This window comes from Thalassophryne amazonica, chromosome 3 (assembly GCF_902500255.1).
Source record: "Thalassophryne amazonica chromosome 3, fThaAma1.1, whole genome shotgun sequence".
In the NCBI taxonomy this organism is placed as follows: domain Eukaryota; kingdom Metazoa; phylum Chordata; class Actinopteri; order Batrachoidiformes; family Batrachoididae; genus Thalassophryne; species Thalassophryne amazonica.
Genome location: NC_047105.1, coordinates 23292052 through 23311760, shown reverse-complemented (window position 1 = coordinate 23311760; position 19709 = coordinate 23292052). Strand labels below are relative to the sequence as shown.

The 19709-nt window shown below is 40.8% G+C and overlaps 1 protein-coding gene and 1 long non-coding RNA gene across 2 annotated transcripts in view; one reads left to right on the top strand and one right to left on the bottom strand.

The window, feature by feature from the left end:
* LOC117506417 (dedicator of cytokinesis protein 3-like) overlaps positions 1-19709 on the bottom strand; it is a 544822-nt gene that overhangs the window by 369798 nt on the left and 155315 nt on the right. The gene's annotated exons all lie outside the window — the stretch shown is intronic.
* LOC117506429 lies at positions 1578-18979 on the top strand. Its single transcript, XR_004559466.1, has 3 exons — positions 1578-1680; positions 16037-16041; positions 18969-18979. It is a non-coding gene; the product is annotated as an uncharacterized LOC117506429 (long non-coding RNA).

The window sequence follows — 19709 nt, the reverse complement described above, 5'->3', positions numbered from 1 at the left end:
GGAAAAAAAAAAAGAATTTCATCCATTTTGGAATAAGGCTATAACATAAAATGTGGAAAAAGTGAAACGCTGTGAATACTTTCCGGATGCACTGTATGTTTGGAAATGGGAGGTGGGAACCCATACAGACATGGAGAGAACATTCAAATTCCACACAGAAAGGAGCAGGTGGGAAGTAATCCCATGGCCATTTCACTGTGAAACAGTGCTAACCACTAAGCTGCACCCTTGCAAATCATGTGCTTATAAAATCTTCTTTGGGGCGTTATCTTGACCTCATAATGGCATCTTGTCTAGAAAATTATGTATTAAACTAACGTGCACCGGTCTCACTGTACAGCACAAGGGCATTAACTGGAATCACAGTTGTTTACTTTCTTTAATTAATTGCTTCTGTAGAATCTGTCTTGGACCTTAAGGGAAGAAAAACAACCTTTTTTGTTTTAACTCATCTTCTGAAGAATCCAAATTGTTTCTGCTGCAGCTTAGTGATGAGGAATGTATCCTGAGCATAACTTGGACAAGGTGACCCATGTTTTTGTCTCTTCACAGTGATGAACAGCCCGTCATCAGCGGGCACAAAGCTTCAGCTGGACGGAGGAGAGACGCAACAAAGAGGATTTATGGAGACAAAGTAGACAGCAGGAAAAACAAAAAGAGGACTCATCCCTGAGAATATCATGCAGAAGGTGCATTTTAGGTGAAAAATTAAGCTAATTAAATGTCTTAGAGTTGAGAAGTGAAAGCAGAGCAGAGCAGCAAATGAAAAATGAACATCAGGTCACTGGCATGGTGGGAATAAACTACAATGATGAGGAAAAGTGGCACAGGTCACATAACAGTACAGATTCATCAGATTTTTTGGAAACAATGTGATAAAGTTCTTTCATATTTTAGGTATTTAATTCACCACGTCAGTTCACTTCATTACAATATACATAGCAGCTCCCTTCGGCATCTTCCTTGTTTTCACACGGGGTCACCACAACACATCTGAGGCAGATCTGAACGTTGATTTTGCACGTTTTACGCCGGATGTCCTTCCTTGCGCAACTCCACATTACACGGAGAATGTGGCAGTGGTGGGGTTTGAACCTGGCACCTTCTGCACTGGAAACAACTATGCATAATGAGAGCTAAAAGAAATGTAAAAAAAAATTCTCCATAAGGTGTCACGTGTGACACTGCGAGTGCTGTGCATAGCTTCACTTTTTGATATACACCATATTCTTCCAGCTTATGTTCGGCTGCATTCACATATTAGTGGAATGCTGCAGGCGACAAACTCAGTGTTCCGTTCTGGAAATCGTCACCGCTGTGATGGAGGCGCACTGTGCACGCAGCAGCAGTTTGCACGCTGCAGCTGAATACACAATCATCCTCAACAGTTGTCAGAGACAAACAGAGAGAGAGAGTCATTATTTCAGAACTAAATACGCCAAGTTCTTTATCTGGAAAACAGTCATGACTTCAGGGTGAAGCCAGAGAAACCACATTAATGCAGAATTAAAGTCGGACGGCCTCTCAAATTTCACAAAACTGACTACATTTGGTTTCTACCGAAATCCAAGCATTATCATGTTGGATTATTTTTGTAACGTGTTGCAAAATTACAGCCCAGTTTAATGAACAGAACATAATTATCTGGGGAGAAATCCATAACAAATATTTTATTTTCGTGTGCGCATGCATGAGGTTTTGAAGTTACCTTTGACCTTGTGTGAAGCGTGTTCTGGAGCGTGTACTCAAACATTCGTAAGATGTCTTGTAAATCACTTCAGAGGTGTTATCTGATTTCAAAAACAGCATTTTTAGATCTAGAATTTTCCAATGCTCCCTAATTTTTTCAAAATATATGAGAAATATATTTGATTTATACAGAAATATGTATTTTTGGAGTGTTTTCTGCAATCTTGGTTTATTTTGCTTGGACAATGAGTCAGCTAATATCATGCTACCTTTCTCTACTCTGACTGGCTGTTGCTGTGTACTTCCCAGCATCCCTTGTGCAAGTCGGGGGAAGACCCCATGTGATCTATGATGTCACTATGATCACTGCCGAATGTAGTTCATGGCTGTCTGTTCATTTAATTTTTTTTCCCATCTGGGGGAATAGTTGTTCATTTTTTGCAGACAGTGCAAATTTTGATGATATTGACAATGTCATCTTAAGAATCTCTTAATTAAAGACTAAGAAATTAGATTATATAGGTACCAAAGAAAATTATTTTTACGACTTAAATCTTAAAAAACAACAACAACAAAAAACCAAAGACAGTACACCTTTAATTTGGTAACAGTCAGAGCCACAGCGGCATCATCTTTATATAAATTGTGCATATCAGGCGTGGTGGACAGGAATGACTGGACACCATTGCACGACTCAACCACAAAGCTCTGAAGTGTAAAACGGTTTAATGAGGTACTTAGCTGGGGTCGGTACACGGTAAGGCAGTCCAAGAGAAGCAACAGTACAAAAATTATCAGGCAAGGGCATGGTCAAACAAACAGGCAGGTGATCCAAGAACACGATGAGACTGGCAGGGACAGAGAAAGCCCAAGCAAGAAAGAGACCAACAAAAGAATAAACAAATAAAGAAAACAATCACATAAAATCACTAAAATCAAACACAAGCAAATGCAAATCCTGACAGTGCAAAATGCTAACATGCTAATTGCTATGTTTTAAGTACAGAATGACGAGATACGTGAGCATGCACACACCTGTGGGAACTCTAAATTACTGTTTTAAAAAGTTAAATGGACAGTGTTACCAGTGAACAGTGGACACTGAAAATCAAATTTTCTAATAATTTGTTAGTGAGGTCATCCTGCAGCATGCGGTTCGCTTCACAGACTTCATCTGTGCAAAAAAAACCTGTGTTTGAGAACCTGTGTTTCCATCTGAGAGCGAGGGATTTGATGAGTGAAATTGAAATATGAAATGGCTTCATAATCTCTCTGCCAGACAAAGACTCGAGGCCGGAAGGTCAATCCCAATTCACACACTTTTTGTTGGAGAGAATGAGTCTAATGAAATTTGACTGGCAGGAGAAAAAAAACACTAAGACCACTTAGGGAAATAAAATGTGGAAGCTTTATTCATTTACTTTAGCTCTGCTTTGGTTTGTAGATAGCACACTGACCCGGAGATGGATGGAAAGAGAATGAAATGAAAAGAAAAGGTTAAAGAGAGGAAGTGATGGGAAAACAGACAAATAGTGCCAAGGATGGAAATGGGGATGATAAACTTTCAGTTTACAGAGAACAGAAATAGACGAGAACAGAAGGATGGCGAAAGATGATGGATTTGCTGGAAATGAGAATGTGGATCAAAGGGAGGTCATGAAAATAAAAGTTGCGGGATGCTGTGGTCACACATCACATTTTGTTTGGAAAACACTGTCAAATTTCGATTAATTTCAATACAAGAGTCATCAGGGGATGATCTATACCCCCAGCCCCCACAAATCAGTCATACATAGTGTTGGGGGATCACCCAAGTACACCCTCATGTTAAATATGAATGAAACTGGTCATGTGGTTCTTGAGATATTGCGCTAACAAGGGTGGCAATGACAAATATCTTTTATCGTTGTGACCTTGAAATTGAAGCTCCCATGATGGGAAAGGCTGTGAATACTTATTTACATGTGATTTCTTAGATTTTTTTTATTTTTATTTGTAATAAATTTGCAAAAATTAAAAAAAAACTTTTCACATTGTTATTATGGGGATATTGTGTGGAGAATTTTGAGGGAAAAAATGAATTCCATCCATTTTGGAATAAGGCTGTAACATAACAAAATGTGGAAAAAGTGGTGTGATTGAATATTTTCCCGAGGCACTGTATATAAGAACAAATATCTTGTTTTCAAGGTCCCTTCTGTCCCATAAATGTACATGAGTCAGCAACTTCCTGCCGTTTAGCACAGTTTGGATTTGGATTTCCCACGGGCACAGGTCCATCATCGACTTGACACTTTTTTTTTTTTGAATTCCAAACAATGCAAATGGTATAAACTATTTAATTATTTCAAAATAAACCCTTATTTTAGGGAATGTATAAGTTATCTTGAAACTGAAGTGGGCAAACCAACAGGTCACAAGTGGTCTGTGATGAATTTGTGTCGCCAATCATCTGATGGCAATGATAAGATGTTTGATGTCGAGACGTCAGGAAAAAAAAAACTTAAATGAGAATGACTTCCAAACTGAAATGGATTAAAACTACAAAAAAGAAGCAACTGAGGAAAAGCGATTGGATGATAAAGAGCACCTCATCTAATTGTTTCACATCCTAAGGTCAGTGTTAGATTTTTTTCCCGCAGCAAATATTTGCTCATTTTACCTTTGTATCTTCAAGCACACACAGATTTCCTGAAAAACTTATCATCAATATGTAAAACTATGCAGCAACAGGAAATCTAATTAGATTTATTTTGTATGCCACAGGTGGGATGTGTATGTGTGAGTGTGTGTGTGTGTGTGTCCCATTATACTGGAGTTATTGTGTTTACAAGACTGTGTCGACACACAGACAGACAGATGCCGTCATGAAAATGAATGTTCCAAATTACCTTGGGTTCAGAACAGATGGCAGCAGAGGACATAAAATGACAGGATTCATTCAGATTAGAAATGTGAAAAAAGATTACAAAAGCTTTTAAAACTTGACCTGAATCGGTGTAAGATATGTAAGATTTGACGGCATTCCATTTATTTCTCAAACACTTAAAGGACAAAGTGAGGTCAGGTCGGGTATTACATTCACACATGATGTGCACTAGTTACAGTAAATTGCTTCATGCAGCTCTCTGCTGCTCACAGATCAAAGTTACTGTATGTAAATGAACACGGCAGCAAGCGCAACATCCATCCGTTTTTAAAATTATTTATGATTATATAACATCTGAATAGATCCTTGTCATTTGATTGGTGGTTTGTATTTCATGTGATATTGATCATTCATCCCACTGTGTTTGCCATTTTGTTCCATTGCACAGCGCCACCACTGTGCACGCTCACACTCGTGGCGACAGTGCTTAGCTTAAAAACAAACATGGTGGGGTTTGTTTTATTAACAACACTCATTTTTCTAACACAACAACAACAACAAAAACAAGCTGTCTGGAGGTATTTGCAGTAGCTGGGACGTCGCTACTTCAAGTACAGGCGCTGTTGGATTAAGAGCTCTACAAATTTCTGTCATGATTTCTCACTGGACTGAGGAAAGCAGACAGCTGTAGATGAAGAAGTCAATACACAGCATCAGGTATAGACTACATTGTGAAGATTGTTAGATGTTATATAAAACAAATAATGAAAGTGTCATTCATGCAATGGAAAGAATATTTCATTCAGCGAAAGATGGAATGTTCCATTCATCTCGGCTCCGCCTCACTGAACTCATAAACATTCATTATTTGTATACAAATTGTATAACATCAAATGACACGAAATATCACAAAACAAGATTTCTCATGTCCACCAGTCTGGATCCGGATTGCCTCCAAATTTCAGTGGAGTCTTCCATGCCCTAATATCTACCTATGGTGCAAATTTGGTGAGAATCCATGAAGTAGTTTTGATGTAATCCTTCAAAGTGTACATAAACTGAAATATTGATCCAGAATCCGGATTTGGATCTGGATGACCTCCAAAATTGAATGGAGTCTTCCATGTCCTAATATGTATCTGTGTTGAAAATTTCGTCAAAATCTGTGTGGTAGTTTTGACGTAATCCTACTAACAGACAGACAAATAAATAAATAATAATTAAATATGAAGTTTGCATCATATTTCACTTTAAATTAAACTGGCTCAGGTTTTGTCTCTTACAGTAGATAAAAACATTCATTACAGTGCAATGCTAAAATACCCCCGGCCGTATGAGCATATACCTTTTAACGGCGTGTGTGTGTGCATACATGAGCTTTTGCAAAGACCGGAAGTTACCTTTGACCGTGTGTGATGCGCGTGCACGCTGATGTCTGCGAGATGTCTTGTAAATCACTCCAGAGGTGTTATCAGGTTATAAAAACAGCGTTTCCAGTTTTAAAAGTGTTTATTTCTTGCTAGCTTTTACATAATATATGAAAATATTATATGCTGAATATAATATGCTGAAACAAACATGTTAGATTTACAGAGAAATGCAGCGTTTTGGGAGCAGATACCTCCATGCTGAATTAGCAGCCAAAAACAGACGAGCTAATGACATCACTGTGCCTCTCTACTCTGATTGGCTGTCATCCCCCACCCCAAAGTGGATTTGTATGATTCAGAGTATTAAAATAGGAAAGGGAATGTGACCGTTTGACCTCTTAAAATAGGTCAAGGTTACCCATCTTTGAACTTCTCCAAGGTCTGTGTCCCAAGAATGTTCCCTGTGAACTTGGAGACTGGCACAGACAGATGGACAGATGGTTGGACGGACAAATGGATGCAAAGCCTTCACAATAAAAAAACAAATCATGAATAATTTATTTTATTTTACTTTAACAAATTTCCAGGCAATTCGGAATGTGCAAAAAGAATAACTAGATTTTTTTTTTATTTCAAAAGACCTGTGCCCCTACAGCATTGTGAAAAATGAATCTTTATTCATAGATTTGCTTTTGTTTATGTTGTCTTTTTTCGAATATAAAACTGCATAATCTTTGACACACTTTGCTTTCATGGCATCATTTGCCACAACACCTGCAGCATACTTGAGTAGCTCCTGAAATTAACACTTCTGTGTAATGAAATAATTTAGAAATGATAACCAATTTTGAATCAAACCGTGACCCCATGAATCAGAATTGAATCGAGAGATACTGAAAGATTCACATCCCTGTACTCACACATATGCAGCCTATATTCAAGGTTTTTGAAATGGAGGAATAACGCCATCTGGTGGACATTTACAATTAACACATGTATGTATGTACAGTAGTGTTCAGAATAATAGTAGTGCTATGTGACTAAAAAGATTAATCAAGGTTTTGAGTATATTTCTTATTGTTACATGGGAAACAAGGTACCAGTAGATTCAGTAGATTCTCACAAATCCAACAAAACCAAGCAATCATGATATGCACACTCTTAAGGCTATGAAATTGGGCTATTAGTAAAAAAAAGTAGAAAAGGGGGTGTTCACAATAATAGTAGTTTGGCATTCAGTCAGTGAGTTTGTCAATTTTGTGGAACAAACAGGTGTGAATTGTTGGGAAAGTGTAGGAACACGGACCCACAACAGGGGGCACAAATGAACGGACAATGGAGAAAGTCAAATCACAAAGTTTTACTGTTGTGAATTCACACAACAAACACAACAGATTACAAATACAGCAGTAACCGAATTCCAATGGTGTCGTGTGGGCAGGCTCGACGATAGGAGACGTCTGTCCGAGTCGAACCGGAACCACCCGATTTCCTCTGCCACCGAACCCCGGGGATACTGGAGCCGCCAAGTCCCGAACCCCAGGTGGCCACTGCCTCCGCTCTTCGGATCCGGTACTGCTGGCAAGGAACAGAAACAGTCAGGTGTGGGTGCGGCTGCACCCAGCAACACACAGGGTGGAAACACCACCTCCACCTCTTGTCAGGAAAATACTGGTAAGTGCAGGAGTGTGAGTACTTATCCAAGAAGTCCAATACAGTCTCCCGCTGTACTACTCACTATCTGCTATCCAACACACAAGCAACAAAGTATTATCGTCAAGAACACAATTGGCTGAGTACGTTACCTCCTTAGTAGAGCGATATCTCAGCAATGAGGTGGAGATGCCGTCCTGCTGATATACCTCCCTGTTGATTGATATCAGCTGTCTCAGGTGATGGGTGACAGCTGTCACCCTGACTGCTCCTGTGAGGCGGCAGCGCCCTCCGGTGCCTGGAGCCCGCACTCCAGGCAGGGCGCCCTCTGGTGGTGGTGGGCCAGCAGTACCTCCTCTTCAGCGGACCACACAACATGAATCAGGTGTCCCCTATTTAAGGATGAAGCCAGTGTTGAACATGCTTTTCTCTTTGAAAGCCTGAGGAAAATGGGACATTCAAGACACTGTTCAGAAGAACAACGTAGTTTGATTAAAAAGTTGATTGGAGAGGGGAAAACTTATACGCAGGTGCAAAAAATTATAGGCTTTTCATCTACAATGATCTCCAATGCTTTAAAATGGAAAAAAAAACAGAGATGTGTGGAAGAAAATGGAAAACAACCATCAAAATGGATAGAAGAATAACCAGAATGGCAAAGGCTCACCCATTGATCAGATCCAGGATGATCAAAGACAGTCTGGAGTTACCTGTAAGTGCTGTGACAGTCAGAAGATGCCTGTGTGAAGCTAATTTATTTGCAAGAATCCCCCACAAAGTCCCTCTGTTAAATAAAAGACATGTGCAGAAGAAGTTACAATTTACCAAAGAACACGTCAACTGGCCTAAAGAGAAATGGAGGAATATTTTGTGGACTGATGAGAGTAAAATTGTTCTTTTTGGGTCCAAGGGCTGCAGACAGTTTGTGAGACGACCCCCATGGACCTATATATTGCATACCAGGTATCATGGATCAGTTTGGATATGTCAAAATACTTGAAGAGGTCATGTTGCCTTATGCTGAAGAGGACATGCCCTTGAAATGGGTGTTTCAACAAGACAATGACCCCAAGCACACTAGTAAACAAGCAAAATCTTGGTTCCAAACCAACAAAATTAATGCCTCGCAGATGTGAAGAAATCATGAAAAACTGTGGTTATACAACTAAATACTAGTTTAGTGATTCACAGGATTGCTAAAAAAGCAGTTTGAACATAATAGTTTTGAGTTTGTAGCGTCAACAGCAGATGCTACTATTACTGTGAACACCCCCTTTTCTACTTTTTTTTACTAATAGCCCAATTTCATAGCCTTAAGAGTGTGCATATCATGAATGCTTGGTCTTGTTGGATTTGTGAGAATCTACTGGTACCTTGTTTCCCATGTAACAATAAGAAATATGCTCAAAACCTGGATTAATCTTTTTAGTCACATAGCACTACTATTATTCTGAACACTACTGTATGTATGTGTGTGTGTGTGTGTGTGTGTGTGTGTGTGTGTGTGTGTGTGTGTGTGTGTGTGTGTGTGTGTGTGTGTGTGTGTGTGTACATCTCAATCAAATAGTCTAAATCAAGCAAAAATCCTAAAATAAGAATAAATCATCACTTTCACAGCCAGTTGGTAAACATGGTTTATAACTAATGAAATGGAGATGAGCTGCTGATGAGTTTGTATTGTGGCAAAACCAACAACATAAAGACAAAAGAACATTCAAATACAAAAGTCAGGGGACAGATGCAAAAACAACAAACAAAAAAAAGTCCAATTCACTGTATGACCTGAGGAGTTTATATAAATTGACCCTAACTCATGGATTGTCTGGAGTGGGGGTTCTAAAAATGTTTCAATAATCAATACGTTACTGAGAACATGCACACAGCATAACAAAGGCACGTCTGACCAGCCAACCTTCGTCCTGCTCATGAGACATTAAATCTCTAAACTTTACTTCATTTTGTTACCACTTGAAGTATCAGTCACCGCTGAAACGGAAAATGCTTCATGCTGTTTGTGTGGCGTACTGAAATGGCATTTCTCTCCGCTGACCTTTGGATAAGTGATTTCACCATTTGCCTACTGGATGTCTGACTTGGCAGTCTGAATAAACATGATCAAGCTCTGGGACGGGACCTGATGAAATGTCGTCTCTTCCACTCTTGTTCTCTGAATCCATCCTCCGGTGTAAACTGCTTTCTAGTTAACTTTCTTTCTCATTCCATTACTTCGCTCCTTATTTCACCAGTTCTCTCTGAGTACATTATATTTCGAGAACGCAGAAATTGCTTTGAGATGATGTATACACGCTTTGGCGGCTGAGGCACTGAACACTCAAATGATCAATTTCTGCACCATTTTGAACTTAAATCTGATCATAGCAGTTTTCTTTGTTGGGAAAGGTGGAATGAACATCTCTGGTGAAATACTGGAGCTCACCACAGAATGCTGAGGGAGAAAACCAGTGCACAATGTTTACCAGTGAATTTCTGTCACCCCAGAATATCTGTACACATGCAGAAGGATGAGATGCACACAAAATAAACATGATGCCACTGCAACTTTTTGTGTGCAACACATTTTGTTGTCATAATAACTTGGCCCATCATGTTGCTCAAGCACCAATTCCAATGAAGTGGGGACGTGTAAAATGTAAATAAAAACAGAATACAATGATTTGCAAATCCTCTCCAACCTATATTCAATTAAATACACCACAAAGACAAGATATTTAATGTTCAAACTGATAAACCTTACTGTTTTTGTGTAAATATTTGCTCATTTTGAAATGGATGTCTGCAACACGTTTCAAAAAAGCTGGGACAGTGGTATGTTTAAACTGAGGACGCTTATGATTGGTATAAAGGAGCATCCCCAAAAGTCTCAGCCATTCACAAGCAAAGATGGGGTGAGGATCACCACTTTGGGAACAACTGAATGAAAAAATAGTCCAACAGTTTAAGAACAATGTTTCTCAATGATCAATTACAAGGAATTTAGGGATTCCATCATCTACAGTCCATAATATAATCAGAAAATTCAGATAATCTGGGGAACTTTCTACATGTAAGCGGCAAGGCCGAAAACCAACATTGAATGCCCGTGACCTTCGATCCCTCAGGCGACACTGCATTAAAAACGACATTGTGTAAAAGATCTCATCGCGTGTGCTCAGGAACACTTCAGAAATCCATTGTCAGTTAACACAGTTCGTTGCTACATCTACAAGTGCAAGTTAAAACTCTACCATGCAAAGCCATACATCAACAACATCCAGAAACACCATCTCCTTCTCTGGGCCCAAGCTCATTTGAAATGGACAGACGCAAAGTGGAAAAAGGTGCTGTGGTCTGATGAGTCCACATTTCAGATTGTTTTTGGAAATCATGGACGAACAAAAAAGGAAAAGGACCATCCAGATTGTTACCAGCGCAAAGTTCAAAAACCAGCATCTGTGATGGTATGGGGGTGTGTTAGTGCCCATGGCATGGGCAACTTACACATCTGTGATGGCACCAACAATGCTGAAAGGTACATCCAGGTTTTGGAGCAGCACATGCTGCCATCCAAGCAACATCTTTTTCAGGGACGTGCCTGCTTATTTCAGCAAGACAATGCCAAGCCACATTCTGCACGTGTTACAACAGCGTGGCTTTGTAATAAAAGAGTGCGGGTACTAGATTGGCCTGCCTGCAGTCCAGACCTGTTGCCCATTGAAAATGTAGCCCATTATGAAGCGCAAAATATGACAACGGAGACCCCGGACTGTTGAACAACTGAAGTCGTACATCAAGCAAGAATGGGAAAGAATTCCACCTACAAAGCTTCAACAATTAGTGTCCTCAGTTCCCAAACGCTTATTGAGTGTTGTTAGAAGGAAAGGTAATGTAATACAGTGGTAAACATACCACTGTCCCAGCTTTTTTTAAACATGTTGCAGGCATCCATTTCAAAATGAGCAAATATTTTCACAAAAACAATAAAGTTTATCACTTTGAACATTAAATATCTTGTCTTTGTGGTGTATTCAATTGAATATAGGTTGAAGAGGATTTGCAAATCATTGTATTCTGTTTTTATTTACATTTTACACAACATCCCAACTTCATTGGAATTGGGGTTGTAGGAATGTCTGGAGTCTGACATTATATGGAAGATCAGTTTTGATTTATAGGGCGAGAGCTATAAACCAGGTCCTCTGGCTAGCAGTCCGAAACAACTATTTTAGGTCATTGTTGCTTCATTGCACAGCTCTGCAGATATCACCTAGACTTTTTTCACTGTAATTTCCTTGTTGCAGTGCATCACTAACTCTCCCAAGTTTTACCATTTAAGTACAATTTAAGTGCTGGTTTAACCCTTAGAGCCCTCATGGTATTTTCTTGATTTTATAACACCTTCAGGAACTTCCTTTTAAGTTACTTGCATATAGCATAATGCCAATGTGTTACATATCAAAATGTTGAGGAAAATCTCAGCTTTCTGAATGTAAAACAGTTTAATTGAAATCCTTTACAGTCATTGAAGTGATTGCAAAAGAACAAAATTAAGTTTGCAACTCTTCTAGGTACTTGTTAAATAAATAAAAAATTACATAAGAAAATACATTTACAACAATTTAAAATACACACATACGAGGTCTATTAGAAAAGTATCCGTATGGATTTGAATCACGTGTGATTACATCAGACATGCTTGAACCCTCGTGGGCATGCGAGAGTTTTTTCACGCCTGTCGGTTACGTCATTCGCCTGTGGGCAGTCTTTGAGTGAGGAGTGGCCCACCCTCTCGTCGTTTTTTCATTGTTTAGGAATGGCTCAGAGACTGCTGATTTGTTTGATCAAAACTTTTTTCAAAACTGTAAGGCACAACTGAGTGGACACCATTCGATAAATTCAGCTGGTTTTCGGTAAAAATTTTAAGGGCTGATGAGAGATTTTGGTCTGGTAGTGTCGCCGTAAGGACGGCCCACGGCACCTGATGGCGATCTGCGCTTAGAGGCGGCAGCGTCTCACCGTTTCAAGTTGAAAACTTCCACATTTCAGGCTCTGTTGATCCAGGAAGTCGTCAGAGAACAGAGAACTTTCAGAAGAAGTCGGCATGAGGAGTTTATTCGGACGTTCCATTGTTCCATTGGGCAGAGTCGCATGTCGGGCTGGACCCGACCGCGGGGGGTCGCGACAGGAAAAACACCTCCGTTGGAAACCTTAACGGGCAAGTTGGAACATGCCCAAGCTGTTAAACAATTTCTCAGTTACTCACTTGTTGAAAGCCATCAAAAGCCGCCTGAATTTTACAAATGGTTTTCAACACGGAGGTGTTTTTCCTGTCGCGGCACACACAGATTTGCTGAGTCATCACGGAAACGACTCGGCGAATTTGCGCGCACGTCTTTCATTAAAAAATGTCCTTAAACAGTGGAATGTCCGCATAAAGTCCTCATGCCGGCCTCTTCTGAATCTTCTCTGTTCTCTCACGACGTCCTGGGTGAATTAAGCCTTAAATTAGGATGTTTTCAGGTTGAAACAGGCCGACGATGGCGCCTGGAAGCGCTGCACGACGTCCTGCTCTGTGGGAAGTCCTTACACCGACAGAAACACCCCATAATCTCTCATCAGCCGTTAAACTTTTCACCGAAAACCAGCTTAATTTCTCGAATAGTGTCCACTCGGATATTCCTCACAGGTCCAGAAAAAATGTTGATAAAGCAACGCGCGCCGCCTCGAGCAGCGTGTGAAACAAAGGAATTCAGCCGAGAGGGCGGGACCACATCTCACTCAAGGCCTGCCCACAGGGAAATGACGTCACCGACACGCGTGAAAAAACTCACGCATGCGCACGAGGGTACAAGCATGATTGGTGTAATCGCACGTCATTCAAATCCATATAGTTAAAAAAAAAATAAAAGGGTCGGTTTATTATCTAATAGACCTCGTATAAACTGCAGTGCGACCAGGTAAACATGTAAGTAAACATATGCAAGGCGATGGCAAGAAAGGAAGGGGGTTATTGTCAATGATTGTTTAGTGCAGTTATGGCATGTGGGAAAAAGCTCTTCGTGGGTTTGGATGTTCTGGATCTGAAAGCCCTGTAATGCCTGCCAGAGGGTAACAGTTCAAACAGTTGATGGCCGGGATGTGTTGTGTCCTTGATGTTTTTACCTCTTAAGAGAATGCGGCCATTTACAATATCAGACAGAGAGGGGAGGGGGCAACCAATGATTTTTTTTTTTCTGCTGTTTTAATGATTCTCTGGAGAACTTTTTGTCTGCAACAGAACATCCAGCCAACCACACAGAAGCTAGGATGCTCTTGGCTGTTGATTTGTAAAAAGACCCCAGCAACCTTTGACTCAGATGTTTTTTTTCTGAGAATTCTCAGGAAGTGGAGGCGCTGTTATGCCTTTTTAACAGTACACAACAAATATTTGACTCTAAGACTATATCAAGAAATAATTTGACTATGAAACTGAAAATATGAAATGCATTTTTTTAAAGAAATTATTTAAACCTTTAGTGAAAATATACCTTTATTCATGTGGAGAAACCATTTTAGGGTTAGAAATGTGTTTATCAAAGTAACTGGGTCACAAAAGTACTGTCATATATTAAAAAAAAAAAATCTGTATACATTACCAAATGTTTGAGTGATTTAGATAAAATGGCATGAAAGACTGCATATTACATTTCAAGCTTCATTCATTCCGTCATTCACACTACTTTGCATTTTTCTGGAGCCACCAGTGGCCAAAAGACATCCATTCATATCAATCAATCAATCAATCAATTTTTTTATATAGCACCAAATCACAACAAACAGTTGCCCCAAGGCGCTTTATATTGTAAGGCAAGGCCATACAATAATTATGTAAAACCCCAACGGTCAAAACGACCCCCTGTGAGCAAGCACTTGGCTACAGTGGGAAGGAAAAACTCCCTTTTAACAGGAAGAAACCTCCAGCAGAACCAGGCTCAGGGAGGGGCAGTCTTCTGCTGGGACTGGTTGGGGCTGAGGGAGAGAACCAGGAAAAAGACATGCTGTGGAGGGGAGCAGAGATCGATCACTAATGATTAAATGCAGAGTGGTGCATACAGAGCAAAAAGAGAAAGAAACAGTGCATCATGGGAACCCCCCAGCAGTCTACGTCTATAGCAGCATAACTAAGGGATGGTTCAGGGTCACCTGATCCAGCCCTAACTATAAGCTTTAGCAAAAAGGAAAGTTTTAAGCCTAATCTTAAAAGTAGAGAGGGTGTCTCGGAGAACCAGCGTTTGAAGGACCCAGTATGAAATAAGCAGAGCACGGTACAAAGGCTAACTGAATTTAATACATAACAGTGATACAAAAAACAACAAAAGAAAGTGCGATCTGGCGTGGTGCGCTCCCAGCAGCGCTAACGGTCCGGAGCCAGAAGCTGTTCGGACCCAAGGACCCCGCCGACACCCCCCAGGTGGCCGCAACAAACCGAGTCTGTGAAAGAAGGAACCATTATGTGAGTCCACACTCTACACACAGAGAGAACACTTAAAGGTGTACAAACAGCAAACACTTCCTGGCTTGATTACTAATCAGCTTCCCAACCTGCAGGCATGGAACATCCAGTTCACAAAACTCCACTGCAGTGGAAGCCGATACATGACTAACATACAGCTCAATATAATAAGGTGTGAGGGACACCACATTTACTGACTGTATAAATGTTAGTCACAAAATCTAACGTACCTCAGGAAGTGTGCTGACGAGCGTGAGACCTCACCCCCTCCTCTTTCACAGACCGTGCATCAAACCCTGGACGTTCTCTGCATCCACTGATGATGAGATGGCTCCCGAGACGACGATCTCACCCGTCTGGTCACAAGGTCGAGTCTCTGGCAAATACACACTGTATACTCCAGTCTTAAATGTCACCATGTTCCAATCCATATAGATGCACCTCAGCTGTGAGTCCTGACGAGCCGCAGGTGATCAGGGTGAAGTCCTGATAACCTCAGCAACACAGCCACTCAGTCCCAAATGCAAGCCACCTGGAAGGAAAAACAAAAGACAGAAACAAAAAGGCAGCCAGGCCCCCCAGCCATACAACACAGATGATCAGTTAGCTGTTTTACAACTACCCTTTCAAGAATTTTTGAGAGAAAAGGAAGGTTGGAGATTGGCCTATAATTAGCTAAGATAGCTGGGTCAAGTGATGGCTTGATCACTGAAGCTCACTTTTATGCCATAAATAACTAATGGAGAGGGATTTCTGATCATTTTGAAATAGTAAGACTAATGTACAGTCATTTTTGTCAAACACAGAAAGAAGCAAAGAAATTGATTTTTTTTGTTCCATGCAGCATGTCTTGAGTAAATATTCACACGCTCCTCTGTGCTATTTGTATATTTAACAAGAAAATAAAAAATAAATAAATCAAAGCACTTACCAGGTCACTGGGATGTAAAGTAAGTCCATCAGAAGTTTAAGTCTTTATGAAGATTAACTCCATAGCTCACTGACATTTCAGTGTAAATCCACAGCTATTGTGTCATCCATGCGCATGAAAAATAAAAAAAAATTCCTCCACATCCATTTTTCCATGATGGTTACGTTTGTGAAAGACTGAATAGAAATTAAAGTGTTTTCCAGTTGTTAAGGCTCTTTTGAGTTTCTGAGAGACTCCTTATGCACACACACACGCTTACACACACGCACACACACACAGCTCTATTCTGCTGGAGCAGAGAAGGTTTGACCTTGTGACTTTCTCTGTCCTCTAGGATTGGCTGCGAGTGAGGGGACATCATCAAGCAATATGCACACTCTTGGTGAAAACTTGTATAAGTTGCATCCAAAAAGTATCAGCATGCAGGGGTGTCATTTGGCGGAGAGGTGTATGGAACCTTCTTGCACATGTGTGAATTTTTTTCTCATCCGCAGAGCACAGCAGTCGTGAGCACCAAGAAAAAATGCAGACATATACTGTGCCTCCATCGGATTTTAACATGACAGAACGACTTGAGCCAGGGACTTTTGGCAGAGGATTTGGGCACACGCTGAGCTGATTCAGGCTCTCCTGGCCAAACGCACCACTCCTGAAATTTGTTAATTTCCTACTTTACTGACATGGCTCTCTCTGATTTTTTTCTGTTTAAAACCACACTCAAAGGGACTCTATTTGAGTCTCGAGAAGACCTCATGTGGAATGCCCTCAGCTGGACACCATTCCAAAGACGACTAACAGAAATGCTTCTGGCAATGGCAGAACCACTGGAAGAAATGTGTGTGAGACAGTAGGGCATTTGGGCAATGTCTGTGACATTCAGCCACTGATCTATTAACAGTAACATGAGGAAAAATTGAACATGACACCGGGGTGCTTCATTAAGGCTCAAAAAGTTAAAGACCAGATTGAATGAAAAAAAACAGTAAATTCAGAAAAAGGTCAAATCCCAGCAGTCAGATCTGGAAACAAATGTCAGTGCTATGCATTACTGCATCTACTAGACTACAGAACTGCCTTGGTTCTCAATCGCAACCACCCAGGCAGACAACTGGTCCTATACAGGCTCTGAGTCCTGTTGGTACCGGTGCTTATCTCCGCATTCCGTAGCGTCAGGCAGGTGAGACTCTCCGACCCTCTGGGAGGGATGCCAGTCCAATGCAGGTTACTTCCCCAGCCAAGGCCAGTACCGGTGTACAGCTGGGTGGACTGAGACAAAGTAGATTATGTGTCTTGTCCAAGGATACAGACAGGTAGCATGAGTGGGATTCAATTCCATATTGGCAGGCCAGCTGCTTATCCACTCAGCTACCTGCACTGTGCCTCAAAAAAGAACTGCTGATATTCATGTGTATCTCAGCACTGCAACCTGCAAGTGACGCTCCACGGTAAGACAAAGATGGGGTTAAAGTTTTTGTAAGACACGGCAGTAACCGAAGTCAACCAATACAGATGCAAAGAGGCCATAGAAACTCTCTAGCAAAAGACTCCAGAGTGGGTGCAAACCCTCCACAAAGGTTCTGCAAGGCAACAGGAAGCCGCTGATGGAAGAAAAGTTCTAAAAAAAAAAAAAAAAAAAAAAGCGTTCTCACATGTCACAATATTGTGCAACAATTTTTGGGCAAAGTCCTTAATCATGGTCATCTTATTTATAACAGACTTTATTATTCCCTTTCCCCTAAGATAACTGTTCCCACTATTCTGCTTTCTCTTCAAACTGACATTGTTCCTCATCTTTGCCAAAGTTTTGATTCAGCGTCACAGTCATGAAGATTAAATTAAGGCACATGAATCAATTAATTCTGGAAGTAATTCGAGAAGTGTTTTCTACCAGCCTGATGTTTAAAGACAGACTGCAGGTTACAGTGTGCTAAGCGCCACACTGCACAGCCTTAAAACAACCTCTGACTGCTGTAGGTGCTACTTTACTGCTCAGCAGTTAACCCAGAACTGACCAGCGTGTGGAAGGAGAGCAGCCGAAAGACCATTTCAATATAAAGGCACCAATACAGTAGCTCATTATCATTAAAGAACTGTCTCAGGGGCAGTTTAGCGCTAATGGCTGCACTGTGATGTCCCATAAAGCGTTTGGCTGAGAGAACTGAAGATTGTACTTCTTATTTTAAGATCCTGAGATAAATGATGCTGGATAAATGAAACCAAAGTTATTATCAGTGAAGAGCGAATAACGAGGCAGATGGTGCAGCAAAATGTTCACTGAACAGCTTTTAAATAGATTTTCTTATTGATTTTCTTGTTTTATTTTAATCTTCTGCAGAGTTGATGCATCATTAACTGGAAATGACAGCGACGATGCACATCAACAACCAGAGTGCACAGTAATACAGCTCCTAAGAGACTGCAAATCTGTGATGGATGAAATCTCTCATTCTTATTTGCTGCAAAACGTAATTAAGCAAAACAGGTAAGTGAATAAAAGACTTTCCAATACGTGTTGTCGCCAAAACTCAGAGTAATCACAGCGGTTTAGTTCAGACAGTAGCCTCGGGTGTTGAATCATTCATCAGCTTCTATATTTGCAACTGTAAATGTGGAAGAAGGGCTGCAGGCTGTCTTTTCCATTTGGGTCACAGAGAAACCCTCTGTTACATAACATAAGCCCCAATTACTGTCAAGTCCTCAACTGGGGAACCCAAGCCCAAGGCCATTATGTGCACCAGGAGGTTTCTTCACATGAACTCCATCGTCTTCATGTCAGTTACATGAAGACAGCGGCCGCAGGCTTTTGCAAAAGAAAGAAACTGACAAACCTCTTAACTTCGAGTAACATGTAACTTCAACAGCACCTGTTCCTGATTTTTATCGTGCATGTGATGATAACATTATTCTCTGCAGTAATCCCAGACATATCCAGCAGTATGCTTATTTAGGGTCAGCCCCTGACCAAAGCAGCGTCTACATCTAGAGTTGGTCCCCAGGCGCTTGACTGTGGCTGCCCACTGCTAGTGGCTAGATTGTGTCTAACTGTAATTAGGATGGGTTAAATGCAGAGGACAAGTTTCGTTGTATGTATATATGTACAATAGGGGTGCTGGAAAAAAATCGATTCATGTCTGAATCGCGATTCTTATTTATTAAGATTCTGAATCGATCCAAAATGTCCAAGAATCTATTTTTAAAAAGCATTTTTTTTAAAACATTTCCTTGCTTACTCACTGTGTGCTGTGACTGACTGTTTGTCAGGCAATGGCCTCCGTACTACAGCGTCCCTGCGAGGGGAGGGTCCGATGTGCTTCAAACATTCGTGAGCTGTAGCTTAGCATGGCGGACGAAGAGTTAATTCAGCCAGCACCATCTTTGCTGAAGGCAAATGTCTGGGCGCTTGACATGACTTATGCAGTGTGCACAATCTGCAAAATGAAAGTCTACTTCGGGAACACTTCAAATCCTCGAGCCTGTTGTGAAGGTGTCGTAACACGGACCCACATCAGGGGGCGCAAATGAACGGACAATGGATAAGAAAAGGAGTAACAATTTAATGTTGTGAAGGCACACAACGGAATACAGACAGAAAAATAGTGGATGCCAATTGTACACAAGAGGACTGTGGGCAGGCTCGAAGATAGGAGACCTCTGATGATCGAAGAGCCGGGGCCCACACCGCTTCCACCACCAACGGCCTGAAGAACA